This window comes from Cervus canadensis, chromosome 7 (genome assembly GCF_019320065.1).
Source record: "Cervus canadensis isolate Bull #8, Minnesota chromosome 7, ASM1932006v1, whole genome shotgun sequence".
Classification (NCBI taxonomy): Eukaryota; Metazoa; Chordata; class Mammalia; order Artiodactyla; family Cervidae; genus Cervus; species Cervus canadensis.
The window spans coordinates 69,722,368-69,745,510 of NC_057392.1; the positions used below are offsets into that span (position 1 = coordinate 69,722,368).

Genomic DNA, 23,143 nt, shown 5'->3' on the forward strand with positions numbered 1-23,143 from the left:
TCTAGTTTTGCTGAAAGGGAGTAAGACACTAGGTTAAAATGATAAATAGTGTTCTGTCTGTCCTTGTGGTCAGCATTTGTTCTTTTCCCTGGGACTATAATGAATCTGTGCCCCCAAAAGAACATAAAGTTCTATGTAGGCATTCAAGCTACTCTAATTTATCGTCCATCTACAAACTATTTTCTGTTTTGCCTAAAGTACCAGTTCAATTTCATTTCAGTCGCTCAGTCGTGTCCAACTCTTTGCGACCACATGAACCGCAGCATGCCAGGCCTCCCTGTCCATCACCAACTCCCGGAGTTTACCCAAACTCATGTCTGTTGAGTCAGTGATGCCATCCAACTATCTTATCCTCTGTCGTCCCCTTCTCCTCCTGCCCTCAATCTTTCCCAGCATCATGGTCGGTCTTCAAATGAGTCAGCTCTTCGCATCAAGTGGCCAAAGTATTGGAGTTTCAGCTTCAACATCAGTCCTTCCAATGAACACCCAGGATTGATCTCCTTTAGGATGGACTGGTTGGATGTCCTTACAGTCCAAGGGACTCTCAAGAGTCTTCTCCAACACCACAGTTCTAAAGTATCAATTCTTCGGTGCTCAGCTTTCTTTATAGTCCAACTCTCACATCCATACCTGACTACTAGAAAAACCATAGCTTTGACTAGACAGATCTTTGTTGACAAAGTAATATTTCTGCTTTTTCATATGCTGTCTAGGTTGGTCATAACTTTCCTTCCAAGGAGTAAGTGTCTTTTAATTTCATGGCTGCAGTCACCATCTGCAGTGACTTTGGGGCCCAAAAAAATAAAGTCAGCCACCATTTCCACAGTTTCCCCATCTATTTCCCATGAAGAGATGGGACCGGATGCCATGATCTTAGTTTTCTGAATGTTGAGCTTTAAGCCAACTTATTCACTCTCCTCTTTCCCTTTCATCAAGAGACTCTTTAGTTCTTCTTCACTTTCTGCCATAAGGGTGGTGTCATTTGCATATCTGAGGTTATTGATATTTCTCCCAGCAATCTTAATTCCAGCTTGTCTTTCATCCAGCCCAGCATTTCTCATGATGTACTCTGCATAGAAGTTAAATAAGCAGGGTGACAATATACAGCCTTGACATACTCCTTTTCCTATTTGGAACCAGTTCTAACTGTTGATTCCTGACCTGCATGCAGGTTTCTCAAGAGGCAGGTCAGGTGGTCTGTTATTCCCATCTCTTTCAGAATTTTCCACAGTTTATTGTGATCCACACAGTCAAAGCCTTTGGCATAGTCAATAAAGCAGAAATAGATGTTTTTCTGGAACTCTCTTGCTTTTTCGATGATCCAATGGATGTTGACAGTTTGATCTCTGGTTCCTCTGCCTTTTCTAAAACCAGCTTGAACATCTGGAAGTTCACAGTTCACATATTGCTGAAGCCTGGCTTGGAGAATTTTGAGCTAAAGTACCAAGTGCCCAATAATTACTTTTTGGAACAATGCTATATAAATCCTGAGAGAAACACTAATAATAATAGATATGATGTATTGAATGCTTACATATGTGATAAGCATATTACAATATTTTCCCCTAATAGTGTACAGTGTCTTGCCTATGTAATAGGTAAGTAGTCCCAACCCATCATGATTTTTTTTTTTTTTTTCAGTTTCCAAATCGGCATGACCTAAAAGGGAAAGAGTTCTGTAAACAAGGGGAACACTTTGTTGTCCATCAATGGAGATGTGTCCTATTTCCTCTTTGGCTTACCTTGCCAAATCTGGTATATCAGACACTCAGTGAAGATTCAGGATGTATCAGATCAAAGCAAATGATGGAGGAACATGGAGCATAGTAAGTATTAATATCATGATCTGGTTTGATTTTTAAGACTTTACCAAAAGTTTTGGATACACTTTGATGATTTTAAAAGAACACTGGACATACCTTAAAAAATACTACATTCAAGCTACTCTGATTTATCTTCCATGTACAAACTATTTTCTGTTTTACCTAAAATACCAAGTACCCAGAGATTACTTTTTTAGAACAATGCTATATAAATCCAGAAATGGCAACCCACTCCAGTATTCTTGCCTGGAGAATCCCATGGACAGAGGAGCCTGGTAGACCCCAGTCCATGGGGTCGCAAAGAGTCGACATGACTGAGTGACTTCACTATCACTATCACTATATAAATCCTGAGGGAAACACTAATAATAATAGATATAATGTATTGAATGCTTATATATGTGATAAGCATATTGCAATAATTTTCCCTAACAGTCTGCAGTATCTTGTGCTTTGGAGATGAGGGAATTGAGAGGTTAACGAGCTTATCCAAGATCACATAGCTGGAAAGTGGCTGAGACAAGGGATTTAAATCCAGACCAATTTAACTCAAAAGTCTGTGCTCTGTGCTCTTTCATCACATCACTCCAACCCAAAGAAGGTAAGTTTCTGATCCTGACTTTGAAGTCCTAAAAGCTGCATTGATTGTTTTGGGCAGTGGAAGGATATCCTATTAAAAAACTAGTGATGGTTAATTTTGTGTGTCAAGTTGACCGGACCAGGAAGTCCAGATATTTGGTCCAACAGTATTCTGAGTGTTTGTAAGGGTGTTTTGGGATGAGATTAACGTCTGACTTGGTAGACTGAGTAAAGTAGATTGCCCTCCCTAATGTGGGTGAAAGTGAACGTTGCTTAGTCGTGTTTGACTCTTTGCAATCCAATGGACTATACAGTCCATGGAATTCTCCAGGCCAGAATACTGGAGTGGATAGCCTTTCCCTTCTCCAGGGGATCTGCCCAATCCAGGGATAGAACCCAGGTCTCCCTCAATGCAGGTGGATTCTTTACCTGCTGATCTACCAGGGAAGCCCCCAATGTGGGTGGCCTCATCCAAACAACTAAGACTTAACTAGAGCAAAAAGGCTGACTGCCTGTGAATAGAAAGGGATTTCCTTCTGCCTGACTGTCTTTGAGCTGGGACATTGGTCTTCTCTGCTTTTGAACTTGGACTTGGACTGGAACTTACTCCATTTTCTTTCCTGGTTCTCAGGCCTTTGAAATTGAACTAGAATTATACCACCAACTCTCCTGTTTGTAGATTGCAGACTAGAGATCACGGGAGGCTCGGCATCTGTCATGAGCCCATTCCTTATTATAAATATCTGAAAATATATGTATATACATATAAACATATGTGTATATACATATATTACCCTGACATATTATAAATATCTGAATATATACATGTATATACAGATATTTATTCAGTTACCCTTGAACAATTTGAATTATGCAGATCCACTTATAAATATGTGGATTTTTTCCAATAAATATAGTGCCTGTATTTTCATTTTATAGATCTTTATATTAACAAAGCATGGGGAAAAGTTTGTGTTCCATTAAAGATCACAATATGCAGAATCAGCAGAACTAGGGTTTTAGTCCTGATTTTATTTGAACTGTTTCAGCTTCCTGTCCTTGGGTGAGTCATTAATCAATTCTTTGTTTTTGAGGAAGAGATAGCAGTACACAGATCTTGACTATAAGGGAACAGAGGGTGGGGGCTGGCATTCCTTATTCTCCCACTTGTTCAAGGGTCAACTACATATATTTGTTTGTGTGTGTATATGTATGTTTGAATATATATCTCCTATTTCTTATTGGTTTTATTTCTTGGGAGGACTCAGACTAATACATAACTCTTCTCAGCAAGTGTTCTAAGATCAGCCAATCTGTTATTTATTTCATCTGGTCTTCAGCTGTTGTTTATGTTTCATCTGGTTCACCTCCAAACCTCTGACGCACTCATCTCTGATAACATTCTGGAAATTCCCATCGTACTTCCCTGATGGCAAAATTCACATCCACTTACCTTTGATGTTACTGAGAATTTCAGAAGATAAAAATGACTTATCATCCAAAAAGAACTAAGGCCTTTTGTCTTTTAAACTTTTAAATGTAAAATTTATTTTTTAAAAGCTCAAGTTCTTTGGTTCAAAGTAGAAAGCTATTTTATATTGTAATTTGCATACTTAGTTCAACACTCTTAATAGATAAAATATATTGTATTAATTATCTCAAGTCATACGAAACTCATCTTTAGGTCAGAAAAGGGGACATTAAAAAATTGAAGTGCATAAAAATCAAAATGGATAATTCACCCAATTTCTAAGACCACATTTTATATTCGATAGTATAATCAACTATGCCACACCTAAGAGAGTTTTCCTACCAGTCTCCTTAACTATATGGAGAAGTCTGTGAAACAAACCAGTTGAATAGGATGTTACTGTGGGCAGGAACATTATGACCCACCTGGGGAAAGGTTGTCTGCCTACTTGCCACCAATGAGCTCTGGCTTGGCTCTCTGACCCATTTTGACATTCAGGGGATTTTCTGTGACTGCCTTATCTCTGTGGCCTGTAGGAATAATTGTGCCCGCAAAAAGGAGCAAATTAGTTTCCAGTATATTAATGAGATCAGACCCAAGGACAACTGAGCAAGAATCCTGTTTTTCAAATCTCAAAAAATTTTTCATGAGTGAAATGCAAGTAGAATCTGCAAGTCACAGGCTACATTCAAGTATCCCAACCAAGGAAGGTATTACTGTGTGTTATGATGTATGCCCTCAAGCTCGTTTCATAAATATATATTAAAAACGTTTAGCTGTTACATCATTAACTCATTCATTTATTCAATACACACCCATTAGGCATCTTTCATTTTTAACCATTATGCTGGGTACTATAAGAGATTTTAAGATAAATAATAGAAGCATAGGGGGAAGATGATTGCCCCAAATAATTGAAATGCAAAACAGCTTTATAAGTACAAGTAAGTGGGAGAACAAACAGTTATCAGGATTCAAAACAGGCTAAAATTTAAACAGAGTACTACATGAAGTAAATTAGGAAATACTTTACGAAGGATGAAGAATATGATTTTAGTGTTGAAGGTTGGCAGGAAAAGGGCCCTATGAGTACATGTGTGTAAGTGGAAAAGTTCACTGACCAGCACAGTTTGATTGATGAAAAGAGCATGGGTGATTGAAACAGGGTGACGGACCCAACTCATATCAATGGAGAAACCAGAGAAGCATATAGAAATTAACGATTAAACTTAACCAGAAGTTGCCCTGTGCATACCATGGCCAGTGTGACATGGTGGAGCAGGTACTGCCAGGTCTGTGAGTCAGAAAATCTTAGCTCTATTCTGGTCTCTCCTTGTCTTCTGGGGGCTTGTTTCACCAATCTGGGTCTCAGTGTTGATACGTCTGACATAGGAGTACTACTCTGCCTACTTCAGAGTCTTTATGAGGATTAGACAATGCAGATGATTACTGATGTCCTGTGTAGACTGGAAGATCAGTTGGTTAGCACCATGCTATTCATTTTTTGAGAGTTTATAACACTAATTCATTTTTAATGTAAAACCATCCCTCCTTAAACAATGTGACTCCTTGAGGTAGAACAAAACCAATTTAATCATATATCATAGTAATGATGATAAAATTTACTTTGATTTATTTATAACCCTCTTGATATGGATACTATTTTCATCCCTTGTTGTTCTTGCTGTTCAGTTACTCAGTCTGACTCTTTGTGACCCCGTGGACTGCAGCACACCAGCCTTCCCTGTCCTTCACTATCTGAGTTTACTCAAACTCATGTCCACTGGGGCTTCCCCGGTGGCTCAGTTGGTAAAGAATCTGCCTGTCAGTACAGGAGGCACAAGAGATGTGGATTTGATCCCTGGGTTGGGAAGATTCTCTGGAAAAGGAAATGGCAACCCACTCCAATATTCTTGCCTGGAAAATTCCATGAACAGAGTAGCCTGGCTGGCTACAGTCCATTGAGTCAGTGATGCCATCTGACCATCTCATCCTCTGTCATCCCCTTCTCTTCTTGCCCTCAATCTTTCCCAGCATCAGGGTCTTTTCCAGTGAGTCAGCTCTTCACATCAGATGGCCAAAGTATTGGAGTTTCAGCTTCAGCACTGTTTCTTCTAATGAATATTGAAGGTTAATTTCCTTTAAGATTAACTGGATTGATCTCCTTGTAGTCCAAGGGACTCTCAAGAGTCTTCTCCAGCACTGTAGTTCGAAAGCATCGGTCCTTCAGCGCTCAGTTTCTTTATAGTCCAACTCTCACATCCATTCATGGCTACTGGAAAAACCATAGCTTTGACTATACAGACTTTTGTTGGCAAAGTGATGTATCTGCTTTTTAATATTCTATCTAGGTTTGTCATAGCTTTTCTTCCAAGGAACAAGCGTCTTTTAATTTCATGGCCTCCGTCACTGTCTGTCGTGAATTTGGAGCCCAAGAAAATGAAATCTGTCACTGTTTCCACTTTTTCCCCATCTGTTTGCCATGAGGTGATGGAATCAGATCTTAGTTTTTTGAATGTTGAGTTTAAGCCAGCTTTTTCCCTCTCTTTTACCTTCATCAAGAGGCTCTTTAGTTTCTCTTCACTTTCTGCCATTAGGGTGGTATCATCTGCATATATGAGGTTGTTGATATTTCTCCCAGCAATCTTAATTCTAGTTTGTGCTTCATCCAATCTGGCATTTCGCCTGATGTACTCTGCATATAAGTTAAATAAGCAGGGTGACAATATATAGTCTTATATTCCTTTCCCAATTTTGAACGAGTGGGTTGTTCCATGTCCAGTTCTAACTGTTGCTTCTTATCCTGCATACAGGTTTCTCAGAAGGCAGGTCAGGTGGTTTGGTATTCCCATCTCTTTAAGAATTTTCTATAGTTTGTTGTGATCCACACAGTCAAAGGCTTTAGTGTAGTCAATGAAGCAGAAGTAGATATTTTCCTGAAACTCTCTTGCTTTTTCTATGTTGGCAATGTTGGCAATTTGATCTCTGGTTCCTCTGCCTTTTCTAAATACAGCTTGAAAACCTGGAAGTTCTTGGCTCATGTACTGTAAAACTCACTTGGAGAATTTTGAGCATTACTTTGCTAGCGTGTGAGATGAATGCAATTGGGTGGTAGTTTTAACATTCTTTGGCATTGCCTTTCTTTAGGATTGGAAGAAAAACACCTTTTTTAGTCCTGTGGCCACTGCTGAGTTTTCCCAATTTCCTGGAATGTTGAGTGCAGCACTTTAATAGAACCATCTTTTAGGATTTGAAATAGCTCATCACCTCTACTAGCTTTGTTCGTTGGGATGCTTCCTAAGGCCACTTGACTTTGCACTCCAGGATGTCTGGCTCTAGCTGAGTGACCACACCATTTTAGTTATCCAGGTCATTAAGACCTTTTTTGTACAGTTCTTCTGTGTATTTTTACCACCTCTTCTTAATCTCTTCTGCTTCTGTTAGGTCCTCGCTGTTTCTGTCCTTTATTGTGCCCATCTTTGCATGAAATGTTCCCTTGGTATCTCCAATTTTCTTTAAGAGATCTCTAGTTTTTCCCATTCTATTATCATCCCTTATTCAGAGGAAACTGCCTATTAGAAATGGACTATAAAAAGGCATAGTTGAGTTTATAAGCTCAACCAATCAGTCATGAGTCCATAGCAGGCCACACTGCTTTCATGTAAAGCAAGAAAGACATAAGCTTGCATATGATTTTAAAGAAAAATCATATTCCTTTAGTGACTGTTGTCCAAAAAAGCATTAGCCCAAAGTGACCTAATAGTCAGTTCTCTCCTTTATTAAAAAAAAAGAACACAAAAGGAGCCATCTTTAATGTTAATATTATAACTCACTGAATTGAAATTAAATGAGATACTACTTTAGTTAACATTTTAGCAGATACTTTAAGTTATTTGCATATAATTTTTCCAATTATAAATTGAGATGCTCATCATAGAAAATTGAGAGAATATTGAAAAGTATGAAGAGGACCATAAAAATAACATACAATCCCTGTATTAACTTTTTTTGTTTTTTGGCTGTGTGACACAGCTTGTGAGATTTTAGTACCCTGACCAGGGATTGAACTTGTACTCTCCCCACCAAAAGCATTGGAAAATCTTAACCATTGGGCACTCAGGGAATTAATTCCCTAACATTTTGTTAAATGTCATTTCAGTTATTTTAATTTAAGGATAATATTTTTAGGTTTTCTGTCCCTAGTGAAATATAGCGATTTAGTTAATTGAAAATGTTTGCATCTGAAGGTATAGGTTTCTCAGCAAGACAATTTTCACTCACCGCTAGCTTTTTCCTTTAATATATATAATTATAGGTATATATAAAATATAACATGTATAATAACATATATGTTACATGCATGCATGCTAAATCACTTCAGTTGTGTCCTACTCTTTGCGATACTGTGGACTGTAACCTGCAGGTTCCTCTGTCCATGGGATTCTCCAGGCAAGAATACTGGAGAGGGATGCTGCTGTATGTCTAACTTACATACAAAGTATACACATCTTGAGAGTTCAACTCAGTTAATTTTTACATACACCCATGTAACCACCACCATGTCAAAGTATGAAACATTCCAGGAGGCTCACTGTGTCACCTCCCTGTAAATACTGCCCCCCAACCCAGGGTAACTATTGTTCTCATCTCTCAAACAACCTTCCAAGCTTGGCTTAAATGACTATCCCTGATCAACCAATCAAAATTTGTGTAGTCTGTCTCTTATCGATTGTGGGATATATCCCACAGTGCAAAGAATGTAGGTGACAAAATGAAACTGCAATTCTTGCAAAATGTGCAGAATTCTATGACTTGATAAAAGTGATGTTAGAGAACTGTTTCAATCTCATGTATATTTATGTATCAAAAGACTAGATAGGTCTTCTCTGGTGGCTCAGTGGTAAAGAATCCACCTGCCAATGCAGGAGACATGGGTTTGATCCCTGGTCCGGGAAGATTCCACATGCCACTGAACAACTAAGCCTGTGAACCACAACTATTGAGCCTGTGCTCTAGAGCCCAGGAGCCCCAACTACTGAGTCCATGGGCTGCAATTAATGAAGCCCACACCCTAGAGCCCATGCTCCGCAACAAGAGAAGCCACCTCAATGAGAAGCCTGCACTGCAGCTAAAGAGTAGCCCCTGCTCAATTCAGCTAGAGAAAAGCCCTTGCAGCTACAAAGACCCAGCAAGCCAAAAATAAATAAATATATTTTCTAAAAAAGACTAGGTAAATATTGGGGCTTTCCCAGTGGCTCAGATGGTAAAGAATCTGCCTGAAATGCAGGAGACCTAGGTTCAATCCCTGGATTGGGCAGATCCCCTGAAGAAGGGAATGGCAACCCACTCCAGTATTCTTGCCTGGCAATCCCATGGACAAAGGAGCCTGGCGGGCTATAGTCAAACACGACTTTGCCAGTGTGTACTGATAGGTAAAAACTGAAGAATGAAATAAGAGAAAATGGGTAAGGATGCTGACACAATAAATGATTCCAAAAGGTACTGGCTTAAATACCAAAGAATTTAAAAAATCTCTTTGGAAGATTGATTAAAACCATAGGTTTTTAAAAATCTTGATTTTTAAATTATTTGGAAAAATGATCCCCTTTGATAGTGTTACACAGGGTAACATGAACTAAAGGATATTGCATTGTGCCATTCTTCAATTTTGTCCAAGAAAATGTGTCCTCTCTCTACGCCACATCAGGCCCCTAACATTCTTTGGGCTAAGAATTAGCACATTGTTGCAAATAATCACATACTCTGTTGACTTTAAGATAATTATTTTTATTATATACTTTGAAATTTGCTCTTTATTATAAGAGGATTAATTCAGTTTGATCCTTTGCTGCTACCTTTTATCCTTAGATGAGGAGTGTTTCTTGTAACTCTGGTCTCTGTGAAGAAGTTTAGAGGAGATATAATTTATTTATCGAATCTGCACTGTCCTCACTTTGTCGATAACACAGTAGACGCATAGAGCGCATAAGTGATCTGGAAGGGCCCCAGTGACAGTGCTTGTATCTATGTGTGTCTGACTCTAGAATCTATTCTCTTTAAATCAGAATTTTTCCCAGGACCTCAAAAGTGGGGGCAGCCAGAAACCCAGGGTGATTTATTTTCCTTTCCAGTCCTCAGTCCTTTGAGTAAGAAAGTGTATCTGTATTCTTATTGTTATCACAGATACTAATGCTTCAATGACTGCAAGGACAAAATACCTCCACACACATCTCTTTACTACCTTCAGGGATGAAGGAGTCTTTGGGGCCTAGAAAAGAGAACAACAGTCTCAAAGGCCCCTTGCTGAATCATCTAACTTCGGAGAAAACAAAACAGAATTTTAGTTCCACCCTGATGCTCCTGGCCGGTTGCATCTATCCGGGACTTATCAACCCCTGTCCAGAAACCTTCCACCCCCTACACCTGCCCAGAAGACTTATCACCCCCTGTCCAACTACAAATGTCATCTCAACAAAAGAATACTCAAAATATCCCGCCTGATTAAAGTTTCCCTTATTGCTTCCACAAACCTCCCTATATGTATGAAGCCTCCCTGATCCCTCTCGGCGCTCAGCCTGGTGGTCAGGCCGACTGTCGCCCCTCCTTGCCTGAATAAAGGTAACCTACTTTGCATATAGGGTTATCATTACCATCTTTTCTAAATTCCATATATATGTGTTAGTATGCTGTAATGATCTTTATCTTTCTGGCTTACCTCACTCTGTATAATGGGCTCCAGTTTCATCCATCTCATTAGAACTGATTCAAATGAATTCTTTTTAACAGCTGAGTAATATTCCATGGTGTATATGTACCACAGCTTCCTTATCCATTCGTCTGCTGATGGGCATCTAGGTTGCTTCCATGTCCTGGCTATTATAAACAGTGCTGCGATGAACACTGGGGTGCACATGTCTCTTTCAGATCTGGTTTCGTCAGTGTGTATGCCCAAGAGTGGATTGCTGGGTCATATGGCAGTTCTATTTCCAGTTTTTTAAGAAATCTCCACACTGTTCTCCATAGCGGCTGTACTAGTTTGCATTCCCACCAACAGTGTAAGAGGGTTCCCTTTTCTCCACACCCTCTCCAGCATTTATTGCTTGTAGACTTTTGGATAGCAGCCATCCTGACTGGCGTGTAATGGTACCTCATTGTGGTTTTGATTTGCATTTCTCTAATAATGAGTGATGTTGAGCATCTTCTCATGTGTTTGTTAGCCATCTGTATGTCTTCTTTGGAGAAATGTCTGTTTAGTTCTTTGGCCCATTTTTTGATTGGGTCATTTATTTTTCTGGAATTGAGCTTCAGGAGCTGCTTGTATATTTTTGAGATTAATCCTTTGTCTGTTGCTTCATTTGCTATTATTTTCTCCCAATCTGAAGGCTGTCTTTTCACCTTACTTATAGTTTCCTTTGTTGTGCAAAAGCTTTTAAGTTTCATTAGGTCCCATTTGTTTATTTTTGCTTTTATTGCCAATATTCTGGGAGGTGGGTCATAGAGGATCCTGCTGTGATTCATGTCAGAGAGTGTTTTGCCTAAAGATCATTACAGCATACTAACACATATATATGGAATTTAGAAAAGATGGTAATGATAACCCTATATGCAAAACAGAAAAAGAGACACAGATGTACAGAACAGACTTTTGGACTCTGTGGGAGAAGGCGGGGGTGGGATGTTTCGAGAGAACAGCATGTATATTATCTATGGTGAAACAGATCACCGGCCCAGGTGGGATGCATGAGACAGGTGCTCGGGCCTGGTGCACTGGGAGGACCCAGGGGAATCGGGTGAGGGGGGGGAGGTGGGAGGGGGGATCGGGATGGGGAATACATGTAACTCCATGGCTGATTCATGTCAATGTATGACAAAACCCGCTGCAATGTTGCGAAGTAATTAGCCTCCAACTAATAAAAATAATTGAAAATAAATAAATAAATAAAACCAGCTTGAAACCTATAAATAAATAAATAAAGGTAACCTACTTCTATTGAGGTCATCTTTCCTTTTCTGCCTCGCCAGAACTATACCCTACAAGGGACGTGGAGGAGAAACAGGTGAGGAGGCCTGTCAGACTCAGCAAACTGAATGCCTCACCTGAGGAACCCCAGCTCACAAGCAGCAGTGCTGTAACTGGAGCGAACCCCCTTAGACTTAGGAAAGGGCAGTATCCTTTTCTCTTTACAGCTGTCTCCAAGGATGAAAAGAAGTGGGGGAAGTTAGAAGTTTATTGACCATGTTAACATCTAAGTAATGTCTCCACTGAATACACGGCCTTCTATTGTGACATTTTTTTGAAGTCTCCCTCCTAGAGGGGTGCACACCATCCCTGCAAGAGGGAGATATCAAGGTCACATTTCCACTTCACCCCTACCCCCCAGGCTCAAGAAGGTTCTAGCATTTGAATTCTGTATCAGAAAGAAAACCAGTAAAAGGACCTCTCAAAGTTCCTGTCCCACCCAGTGTACTATCCTGGGGAGTCGACAGAGGGCATAGATGAGTTGTTTTATTTCAAATAGCTTTGTCAGTTTCACTTTCTATTTCTTAACCTAAGTTCTCAATTTCCACTCTTGTCAGGGGAAGGCTGAAGACCACAGAAGCATACACCAGGATTTATAAACCCTGTTTAGCCCTTATTTCTCATAGAACTCTAGGCTCTACAGACCTGTAAGATTTACTCTAATAAGACTGATCAGTGCACACTTCCTCCCCCTCTGAATATATCTCATAGCAACACAAAAAAGCAACAGGGTCAAATTCGGTGCCCTCAAATTGCAAGGCGGGGCAAAATCACAAACCAACAGGTTCGCACTGCAGCCTGTGAGAGGAAGCAGCAACTTGAAATAAAAGCAAGCTACCTGAAAATTCTAAATACACATTCTGAGCTCACCTACTTCTAAAGCTAGTGTTTAAAAGTTATTATTCCTTTTCCCTTCTCTGTCATGTTTATCAGGATTTCCTCTCCACGCAGGGAAAGACTTTTTTTTTCTTTTTTAGATTATTAAAGCTTCTGTTCAGTTTTTTTTTTTTTTTTTTTTTTCAAGTTGAAAAGAAACATGCAGTCTCATAAAATCTTGGACTCAATTCAAAACTTATCTAAGAACTCCACCCTGTCCTTGGCAAATTCCAGATTAACTTTCCATCAGTAGTCCACTAGCTCCTCTGTCCATGGACTCCTCCAGGCAAGAACACTGGAGTGTGGGTAGCTATTTCCCTTTCCAGGGAATCTTCCCAACCCAGGGATCAAACCAGGGTCTTCTGCACTGCAGGTAGATTACCATCTGAGTCACCAGGGAAGCAGTTAATCAGTTAAGGAGAGTGTTAGCCACTGAGGGAGCGTTTCTAGATGACTGTACCAGCTCAGCTGAATTCATGGCCCACGTGTTCTCTTTACCTGAGGAATAAAGTGTAAAGGGAAAATACTGTTCTCATCTAAGAGAACCATAAGATAGACAAGCTATTCCTACAGCTCTCAGGATACATACATGTAAACTATATATATATATATTCATTTACTATATACATGAATATATACCCTATGTAATATCTGTCTATCTATATCTTGATAACTAATTGTTAAAGTAATAATATTTATTTATTTCTGGAGAACTCAAAGTATAATTACTGCTCTTATTTTCCTGCCTGCATTGTCTTCGGGAGGGAGGGAAGGCAGGACCAAGGGAGGGAAGAAGGGAGGAGATTTCTTAGAGGTCATTCAGGGAATTTGGCTGAGTTTGAACAGACAGGGACACCTGCCTGTTAGACTGACTCTTGAGGGGAAACTTCCAACACACAGACTCATAGGCCTTGATTGCCTTAAGTGACTTAGTGTGGATTTGTCTGGGTTGAATTCTAGAATTTTCAGAATTTTAAGGAGAAACAATAAGTTATTTCTTGGTCCTTGCTGTGTGTAACAAAATCAGCATGCCAGTCACATCCTCAGGGACGTGGGGAGAAAGTTTTCTCAGGACTCTGAAATTCTGCTTCTCCCTCAGTGCACATCAGCATACACTCATTATATAGCTCAGAACTGTGTCCCCATGGGACCTAGATTTGCTGGGCAGAAAAGGGAACCAAACAACCTATCTCTGGCCTCTGGACCTCTGCCCATCTTTCTACCAGGCATCTTCACCTAGGAAAAGGCAAAAGTTTTAAGGAAAGTTATTCGGTAGAGATTCCAGTGCTAAAGACAATCCACTGGGATATTTTGGACTGAAGCCTACTTTCCTTTCATACCATTGGGTGGCAGGAAGTTCATGAGTGACTGAGAAGCCTTACCAAAGGTGAACGAGAGAGAGGCAGCTGGACCTAGGAAAGGAATTGATTAATTCTTCCCTCATTCTACCCCAGCAAGTGCAAAACAAAAAGAAACAAGCAAACAAAACCAAATCCTTTTAATTGAATGCTTTGCCTGTCAAGATTTAGCTTATCCTGGGGCTTCCGTGGTGGTCTAGTGGTTAAGAATCTGCCTGCCAATGCGGGGGACATGGGTTTGTTCCCTGGTCAGGGCAGATCCCACATGCTGCAGAGCAACGAAGCCTGTGTGTCACAACTTCTGAGCCTGGGTGCTGCAACTACTGAAGCTCACACGCCTGGAGCCCGTGCTCTGCAACAAGAGAAGCCCCCACAATGAGACATCTGCACACCGCAACTAGAGAGTAGCCCCTGCTCACTGCAGCTAGAGGAGAGCCCAAGCAACATCAAAGACCCAGCACAGCCAATAAATAAATAAAATTGTTTTCAAAAAGAAAGAAAAGAGGAAACGACTTAAAAGAGATTTACCTTATCCTGCTTCATGAAAGAAAAAAAAAGTCACAATAATAAGGAACTGACTCTGGGCAGAAGCTGATGTTCTTAAACCCCAAGGGTCTTTCCAAAGAATTATCATTAGTTCAAAGAAAAAAAATGCATTGGAGAAAATAAATATCCATACTTATATATTTAATTTGTAAAGATGAGGAATGTTTTCCTCTTTTCTTTAGAAAATGGCCCTACTGATTCTTTATAATGTTTTCATCTTATAGTAAACACATTAAGGAGATACATTCCTTATGTTCAGACCTTTTCCCGTGTTTTCTCTTTTCTCTCTTCTTCCTTTTTCTGTTCTCCTTTTCTGATCTCTAGTCTCTCTGATTTTCTTTGGTTTTTGAAGATAGAATCAGGAAAAGAAAAGAAGGAAAAAAATTAGGTGTAAGATTTACAAATGTATTTTTACCAGAGTAAACAAATAAGGAAAGAGATGAACCTAAGTGTACCTAGGTTAGCTGGCAAAATTTACCTTAAGTATTCTCAGTTTAGTCTGAGAAGGATCAGTGTACTATAGATCCAGATCCCAGAAGTAAATAAATGCCTGTAACACTATCTCATGAATTCACTCACACTTCTTTTGAGTTTAAATAAAATAAGGTGCTTTCATGAGATGGCTTTTCCTTGCACATGTCTGGGTGTTTGGGTGGAAGAGTGACTGTAGGGATCTGTTTGAATGTGTGCTTATTTCTTCAGTTCTGATTTCCCAGAATTAGCCCATTTAGAAGTAAGTTTCTTTTTATTTAGCTTTTCACTTTTACTTTCTTTTACCTCAGATGACCTAAAGAGGCCTTTGGTTTCTTGGGAAATAAACTTGCAGTTTCTCTTCTGTTAGCCTTTGTTGATTCACATCTATTCAGGAAAAGGAAATGGCAGCCCAATCCAGTATTCTTGCCTGGAGAATCCTGTGGATGGAGGAGCCTGGTGGGCTGCTGTCCATAGGGTCACACAGAGTTGGATACGACTGAGGCGACTCAGCATGCATGCATGCATTGGAGAAGGAAATGGCAACCCACTCCTGTAGTTTTGCCTGGAGAATCCCAGGGACGGAGGAGCCTGGTGGGCTGCCGTCTATGGGGTCGCTCGGAGTCGGACACGACTGAAGTGACTTAGCAGCAGCAGCAGTTCCACAGATCTTGATGACTTATGGTTCTGGAGTCAAAAGCTAAATCTAGGGGGTTCTGTCATATAGCAACAGGTTCTAGAGCTCCATCCATTCTGTAAGTTTTCAGCATTAAACTTGGCAGTGGAAAACTATAGCCTGGGTTGGAGAAGACTGGTTCATCTCTTCCCCTTACACCATGCTACGCATCATGGAATGGTTTCTACAGCAGGGGTAATTGTCATCTCTGTCAATAAAAAGAGCCCAAAAGGTTGTGTTAGTGGCTGAGGAATCAGACTCCTCCAGGTCTCAAACTTATATCCAACCCCTTTCCCTTTTCTTTGCTTCCTCTGACTTTAGTTTAGTACAAAGAATCCAGCTTTTTAACTCTGCAAAGCTCAAGTCTGTCTGTCATTCAACCATATTGGATTTATAGTCGTAGCAAAATGATTCTTAGATAAGCTGTATTTCCTCCTTCTCTGCCTTTTAGACAGGCCACACTTGGTAGAAGCTTCTCACTCATATGATTTTACTTAAGTTTCCAGGTTGTAGTCAACATACCCTAACATCCTGATATTGTCCCATCAAGCCACCCCACCCCAAAATCAAGGCTTAGTACCAGGTTGTGTGCTATGATTTTATTAAAAAAAAAAAAAAAAGACAGGGAGAAAATATTTGCAAAAGGTGTATCTGGTAAAAGACTGTTATCCAAATTTTGCAAAGAATTCTTAAAACTCAATATAAGAAAACAAACAACTTGTTTGGGAAATGGGCAAAAGATTTGAACAGAAAACTCACCAAAGATACACAGATAGCAAATAAGCATATGAAAAGATGTTTAACATCACATATCATTAGGAAATTTAAATTTTAAAATAATAAAGAGATACCACCACACACTTCAAATGGCAAATCCAAAATACTGAAAGCACCACATGTTGCGGAGGATTTGTAGCAAGAGGAACTCTCGTTCATTGCTGGAGGGAATGCAAAATGGTACAGCCACTTTGGAAGTCAGCTTGGCAATTCCTTGCAAAGCTAAACGTACTCTTACTATATGATACAGCAGTCCCACTTCTTGTTTATTTACCCAAGTGAATTGAAAATGTATGTCCACAAAAATCCTTTACATGAATGTTCAAAGCAACTTTATTCATAATTGCCAAAAGTTGAAAGCCACCACAACGTCCTTCAGTAGGTGAATGAGTAAATAAACTGGTACATTCAGACAATGGAATATTATTCAACTCTAAATGGAATGAACTATCGAACCATGAAAAGACATAGAGGAAACTTAAATGCATAATACTAAGTGAAAGAAGCCAATCTGAAAAGGCTACATACTGTATGATTCCAAATATCATGACATTCTGGAAGAAGAAAAGCTGTGGAGACAGTAAAAAGTTCATTCAGTGGTTGCCAGGAGTTAGAGAGGAGGGAGGGATGAAGAGAAAGAGCACAGAGGAGTTTTAGGGCCGTGAAAGTACTTTGTCTGGTGCTATAATGGTGGGCACACACCATTACACATTTGTGAAACCCACATGATGTCCAACACCAAGAGTTACGTATACCCTAATATAAACTATGGACTTGGGGTGATAAGGATGTGTCAGGGTAGGTTAATCAGTTGTAGCAAGTATAATACTCTGGTGTGGGATATTGATAGTGGTGGAATTTGTGCATGTATGGGAGTAGGGGGTATGTGGGAATTCTCTACTTTCTTTTTTTTTTTTTTTTGGTCTTCCCACGTGGCATATGGATCTTAGTTCCCCAATCAGGGTTCAAACCTGTGTCCCCTACATTGGAAGTGCAGAGTTTTAACCATTGGACCACCAGGGAAATCCTTCACTCCATTTTCTGCTAGATTTTGTTCTTAATCTATAAATGCTTAAAATAAAGTATTTTTTTAAAAAGGTGACCATTTAAAAATGCCACATGCCTTGCTATCACCTATCAAGAATTGTGCTAAGTCACTTCAGTCCTATCTGACTCTTTGCAACCCTATGGACTATAGCCCATTAGGCTCATCTGTCCCTGGGATTCTCCAGGCAAGAATACTGGAGTGGGTTGCTGAGCCCTTCTCCAGGGGATCTTCCAGACTCAGGGATTAAACCTGGGTCTCAGGTCTCCTGCATTGGCAAGCGGGTTCCTTACCACTAGCACCACCTGGGCCACCGGATATCAAGAATCATCTCTTCTCAGTACTTTTGTGAATATGAAACCCAGTCAAAATATCAATCTTGTATAACCCAGGAGAGTTTGAATTAATGAGGTATGTAGACCCATAAGTGTGAAAATTTTTGCCCCATTTGAGAAGAAATAGTTTCATTTTAGTCAAAGTAAAATTAATTATATGACTGACTCATCAACAGTTAAGTTCCTTATCAACCAACATTACATAACTGGCTTTTTTTTTTTCTGATTTATTTGTATACAGTTTGATTCCCAAGATGAAGCAAGCTTCCTTCTTAAGTTTAATTTGAATTCTGTTTCAGGAACAAACATAAGCTCTTGCTTTTTATATTTTCTTTTAAGGTACTGCTTTTGTTTCTGTTTCACTATGAGATGTAACCCAAAGAGGAACAAGGCTATTAGATGTTTGTATTTCTATACTTGAGTGAATTCTTAAAAATTCCTTCATGTAAGTAGAATATGTAGTTATAATGTAACTTTCATGTATTTGCAATAATAAACATTTATAAGGATTCATCCACCATAAAAATACAAAGTAAGCTTTCATTGTTCTATATGAATGATTATCCTACATGATGACCAATATACCAAACTGAAATTGTCTATATCCTTCTTATAGTCATTGTTTCTTTTTATTCATTTTGTCAGGAAAGACCTCACTAAACTCATATCCACAATTAGGGGAAAGAAAAACTGAGGATACACCTAAACAATGGTCAAAACAGAAACAGGAAAGCAGTCAAAATTTAAAATAAGCACATATAAACTAACAAAAGAAAGGAAACAGGTTATTTACTGTGTACTTTTTTACACATGCTATTTATATAGTACCTGCATGTGGAATATTACTTCTGTACACACACACACAGACACATACATATACACACATTTTTAAAGAGGTTAAATAATTTTTCCCAGTTCAGCCAGCTTATCAGTGGTATTTTGTTTTATTCCAAAAAATATCACTTCATCACTCAACCTCAGGAGGAACATCTCACAGGCAAAACTAATCTAACTTATTTAAAATTCTTTGGAATATCTTTTGTGAATTCTAATATTTTCTGCCACATTATAAGGTGGTTTCTCTAGTAAAATAGATGGGGGCAGGCAGAAAAACCACTGTTGGCTAACCTGCTTCTTGAACAGCAAGATTGAGAGGTTTTGCTCAATAGTAAGAGAGGCAGACACCTGAGAGCCCTTAAGGATCTCTCAAAGAATGGGGGAAGGGACTTCCCTGGAGGTCCAGGGGCTAAGACTCATGTTCCCAATGCAGGGGGCCCAGCTTTGATCCTGGTCAGGAAACTGGATCCCACATGCCACAACTAAGGACCCGTGGGCTACAACTAAGATGTGGTGCACCCAAATAAATAAATATTTTTTAATTAAAAAGAAAAAGAATATTCCATTTAAAAAAAAATGGGGAAGCAGCTCAGAAAACTGTAAAGGCCTTGTAAATACCATTATCCATGTATAATTTGCTCTTGCCCAAGCACCCTTTAAGCAACAAGTAGTGAAATTCCATATATTCCAGTGGGGTGGGGAGAGGGGACTATCTTTGTGGCCTCTGTCTTTAAGAGGAGAGTTAAAAGCAACTACCATTTGCAATGCTATGGTGGAGCCAGGGCCATAGTAACAAACAAGGAGTAGCCAGTGAACCAGGAAACAAAGAGGGACTATTTAAAACCGAGATGTGGCCTTATTGACACTAATAGGAGCCATGTGGACACCATGCTTTGCTGTTGTGATAATAACAATAACAGTAATATTAGTAATACTTTATCATAAGTGCTTTAGATATAGTCTTATCCTCAAAACAACACTGCAAGGTTAATACCAGCATTTTTCCATGAGCTACAGTGAAGTTCAGAAATGCAAATCCACCCAGCTGGAGCTGGACTCCTCTCAGGCCCTGGGCTTCTTGATTTCTCCAAGTCCCTGCTTGTTACACGGTCATACCAAGCAGAACACATGTGCTATGTGTACCGTTTCACTTTGCACATGCCAGGACACTCAATACGTTTTAGCTCCCTTCTTCCTGCCTGTGAATTGCCTGCTGGAAAGAAGGTTCTTGGGTCTGATTGCCAGCTGTCTTTATTAGCATCCTATTGCTGCCACACATTTCATGTCTTTAAACAACACAAATTTATTATCTTGCATTTCTGGGGGTCAGAAGTTCAAAATCAATCTCACTGGCCTAAAATCAAGATGGTGGCAGGACCAGTTCTTCCTTGAGACTGTAGAAGGGAATATATGTTGCTTTTTCTAGCAGCCAGGGGCTATCTGCCTTTTTTGACTTGTGGCCTCTCATCACATCTCCTTTTCCTCCCTCTGTCTGTCACCACATCTTCATAACTCTCACCCTTTTTTGCCTCTCTTATGATTGCAATTGGCTCACCTGGATAATCCATGGGCATTTCCTTAACTCAAGATGCTTAATTTAATCCCATTGCAAAGTCCCTCTTACCATTTAAAGTAAGATGTTCACAGTTTCTGAGGATTAGGGTGTGAACATCTTTGAGGGGACATTATTCAGGTTATTACACCACCTGGGTGACCACTAGATGGTCAGGCTGTGCTGCAGGATAGAGTACAACATGAGTGGGGCCAAGGCTAAAGGGCAATCATGTCACCCAGAGAAGAAACCAGTGCATGATCTGAGGTCACTGAGAACAGACAACGCACACACCAAGCTCAAGTGACACAGCATTTATTCCTAGCAAGAGGAGCGAAAGTATGCGTAAGATCCAGCTCCTTGCAATGTGTCAGGCCCCAGGGCCAGCTGATCCACTTAGCAACCAATTCAGGGTTGCGTGGTTGCACGCCCTCTCTTTTGTGCTGCAGTAGAAGGACCCAGACTCTAACCCCACACAGGTGGGCTCTGACTTACAGAAAGCTGGGAGAGTGCTGCGGGCACGGACACAGGCACTTAAGAAAAACGAAGGAGCCCCCGGAGAGTCTGAAACAGGGAACTCTACTCCCATGCAAGTTGGTAAACCCAGCACAGGTGTGTGGGCTCTTGGGAAAGCCCTTCCGTACGTGCCTGAAAGACCACATGCGCGAGGCTGCCTTTCCCAGTACATTTTTTGATCCTCTTCACCAGGAGCTGGTTTGGGAGCTGCAACCAGGAAGGATAGGAAAAGGGAAATTGCCAAGATGGTGGAGTAGGAAGACTGAGCTCACCTCCCACGGGCACACCAAAATTACAACTATTTATAGAGCAACTGTGGATGAGAACAACCTGAAGACTAACAGAAAAGATCTACAACTAAAGATATAAAGGAGGATCCACAATAAGGCTGGGAGCAGCAAAGGCATGGTGCTGTCAAGACCCACACCTCCAGGTAGGCAACCCACAAACAGGAAGATAATCACTTTTGGAAAGATTCTCTTGAAGGGGTGAAGGGCCCAAGCCCCACAGTGGGTTCCTTAGCCCCGTCCTGCACTGAGAAGGTGAACCCCCTAGAATACCTGGCTTTGGAGGCCAGCAGGGCTGACTTTCAGGAAGGCCAGAGTGCTATAGAAAACAGAGACTCTGCTCTAAAAGGGATCTCGCAAGCTCCAAGATCCAGGGCAGAAGCAGTCCTTTAAAGGGAGCCTGGGTCAGACCCACCCACTGGTCTTGGAGAGTCGCTGGAAGCAACCAAAACTCCTGGCGACATAGATGCTGGCAACAGCCTTCTGCAGAGTTCATTCTACCATGAGGACAAAGGTGCTGACTGGCACTATTTTAGAGTCCTTCCTCTAAATTTTTTAGCAGCTGGGACCCAGCCTGGGTCTGCACCAGTCCTGGGAACCCCCAGGCAAGTAGCCAGCAGGCTGCAGTTGCCGTAGGCCCCTGTCAGTCCCCTAGTTATGCCAGGACCCCACCTTGCCTACCACCAGGCCAACACTAGCCACATATCAGCCTCACAGGTAGACAACAGCCCCACGACACACCTGGGGTCCTGCCTACCTGGGGGTGCCAGTCATAGAGCACACACTTTGGATTTATTTATTACACAAATTTTCCAACAGACAGAAGTGTCATGAGAGAAGATTTCTTGTATGAATCTGCACAATGATAAATTGCTGGCAAGCACTGGCCCTGCTCTGCCCTGAGAAGGAGCAAAAGCAACTCTAAGGGTGGAGGGAGGGAAAAGAAGCCTTATCATACAGAAAGCTAGTTAACCACCAGTTCAAGGAACTTGGCTTTATCTCAGTTCAGTCTCTCAGTCGTGTCCAACTCTTTGCGACTCCATGGACCGCAGCACGCCAGGCCTCCCTGTCCATCGGCACCTCCCTGTTTACCCAAACCCATGTCCATTGAGTCAGTGATGCCATCCAACCATCTCATCCTCTGTTGTCCTCTTCTCCTCCTGCCTTCAATCTTTCCCAGCATCAGGGTCTTTTCAAATGAGTCAGCTCTTCGCATCAGGTGGCCAAAGTATTGGAGTTTCAGCTTCAGCATCAGTCCTTCCAATGAACACCCAGGACTGATCTCCTTTAGGATGGACTAGTTGGATGTCCTTGCAGTCCAAGGGACTCTCAAGAGTCTTCTCTAAAACTACAGTTCAAAAGCATCAATTATTCAGCTCTTAGCTTTCTTTATAGTCCAACTCTCACATCCATACATGACTACTGGAGAAACCATAGCTTTGACTAGATGGACCTTTATTGGCAAAGTAATATCCCTGCTTTTTAATATGCTGTCGAGGTTGGTCATAACTTTCCTTGCAAGGAGTAAACCTCTTTTAATTTCATGACTGCAGTCACCATCTGCAGTGATTTTGGAGCCCCAAAAAATAAAGTCAGCCACTGTTCCCACTTTTTCCCCATCTATTTCCCATAAAGTGATGGGACTGGATGCCATGATCTTAGTTTTCTGAATGTTTAGCTTTAAGCCAACTTTTTTACTCGCCTCTTTCACTTTCATCAAGAGACTCTTTAGTTCTTCTTCACTTTTTGCCATAGGGTGGTGTTATCTGCATATCCGAAGTTATTGATATTTCTCCCGGCAATCTTAATTCCAGCTTGTGCTTCATCCAGCCCAGCATTTCTCATGATGTACTCTGCATATAAGTTAAATAAGCAGGGTGACAATATATAGCCTTGTTGTACTCCTTTTCCTATTTGGAACCAGTCTGTTGTTCCATGTCCAGTTCTAACTGTTGCTTCCTGACCTGCATACAG

At 40.6% G+C, this 23,143-nt stretch overlaps 1 long non-coding RNA gene across 2 annotated transcripts; it reads left to right on the forward strand.

Annotated features, from left to right (window-relative positions):
- The first annotated feature begins 1,644 nt into the window (after nucleotides 1–1,644).
- On the forward strand, nucleotides 1,645–21,281 carry LOC122445230. Of its 2 annotated transcripts, none has more exons than XR_006270487.1 (3): nucleotides 1,645–1,826; nucleotides 2,259–2,424; nucleotides 21,075–21,281. It is a non-coding gene; the product is annotated as an uncharacterized LOC122445230 (long non-coding RNA). The 2 variants fall into 2 exon arrangements; XR_006270486.1 differs by lacking the exon at nucleotides 21,075–21,281 and adding an exon at nucleotides 10,057–10,341.
- The last annotated feature ends 1,862 nt before the right edge of the window (nucleotides 21,282–23,143 follow it).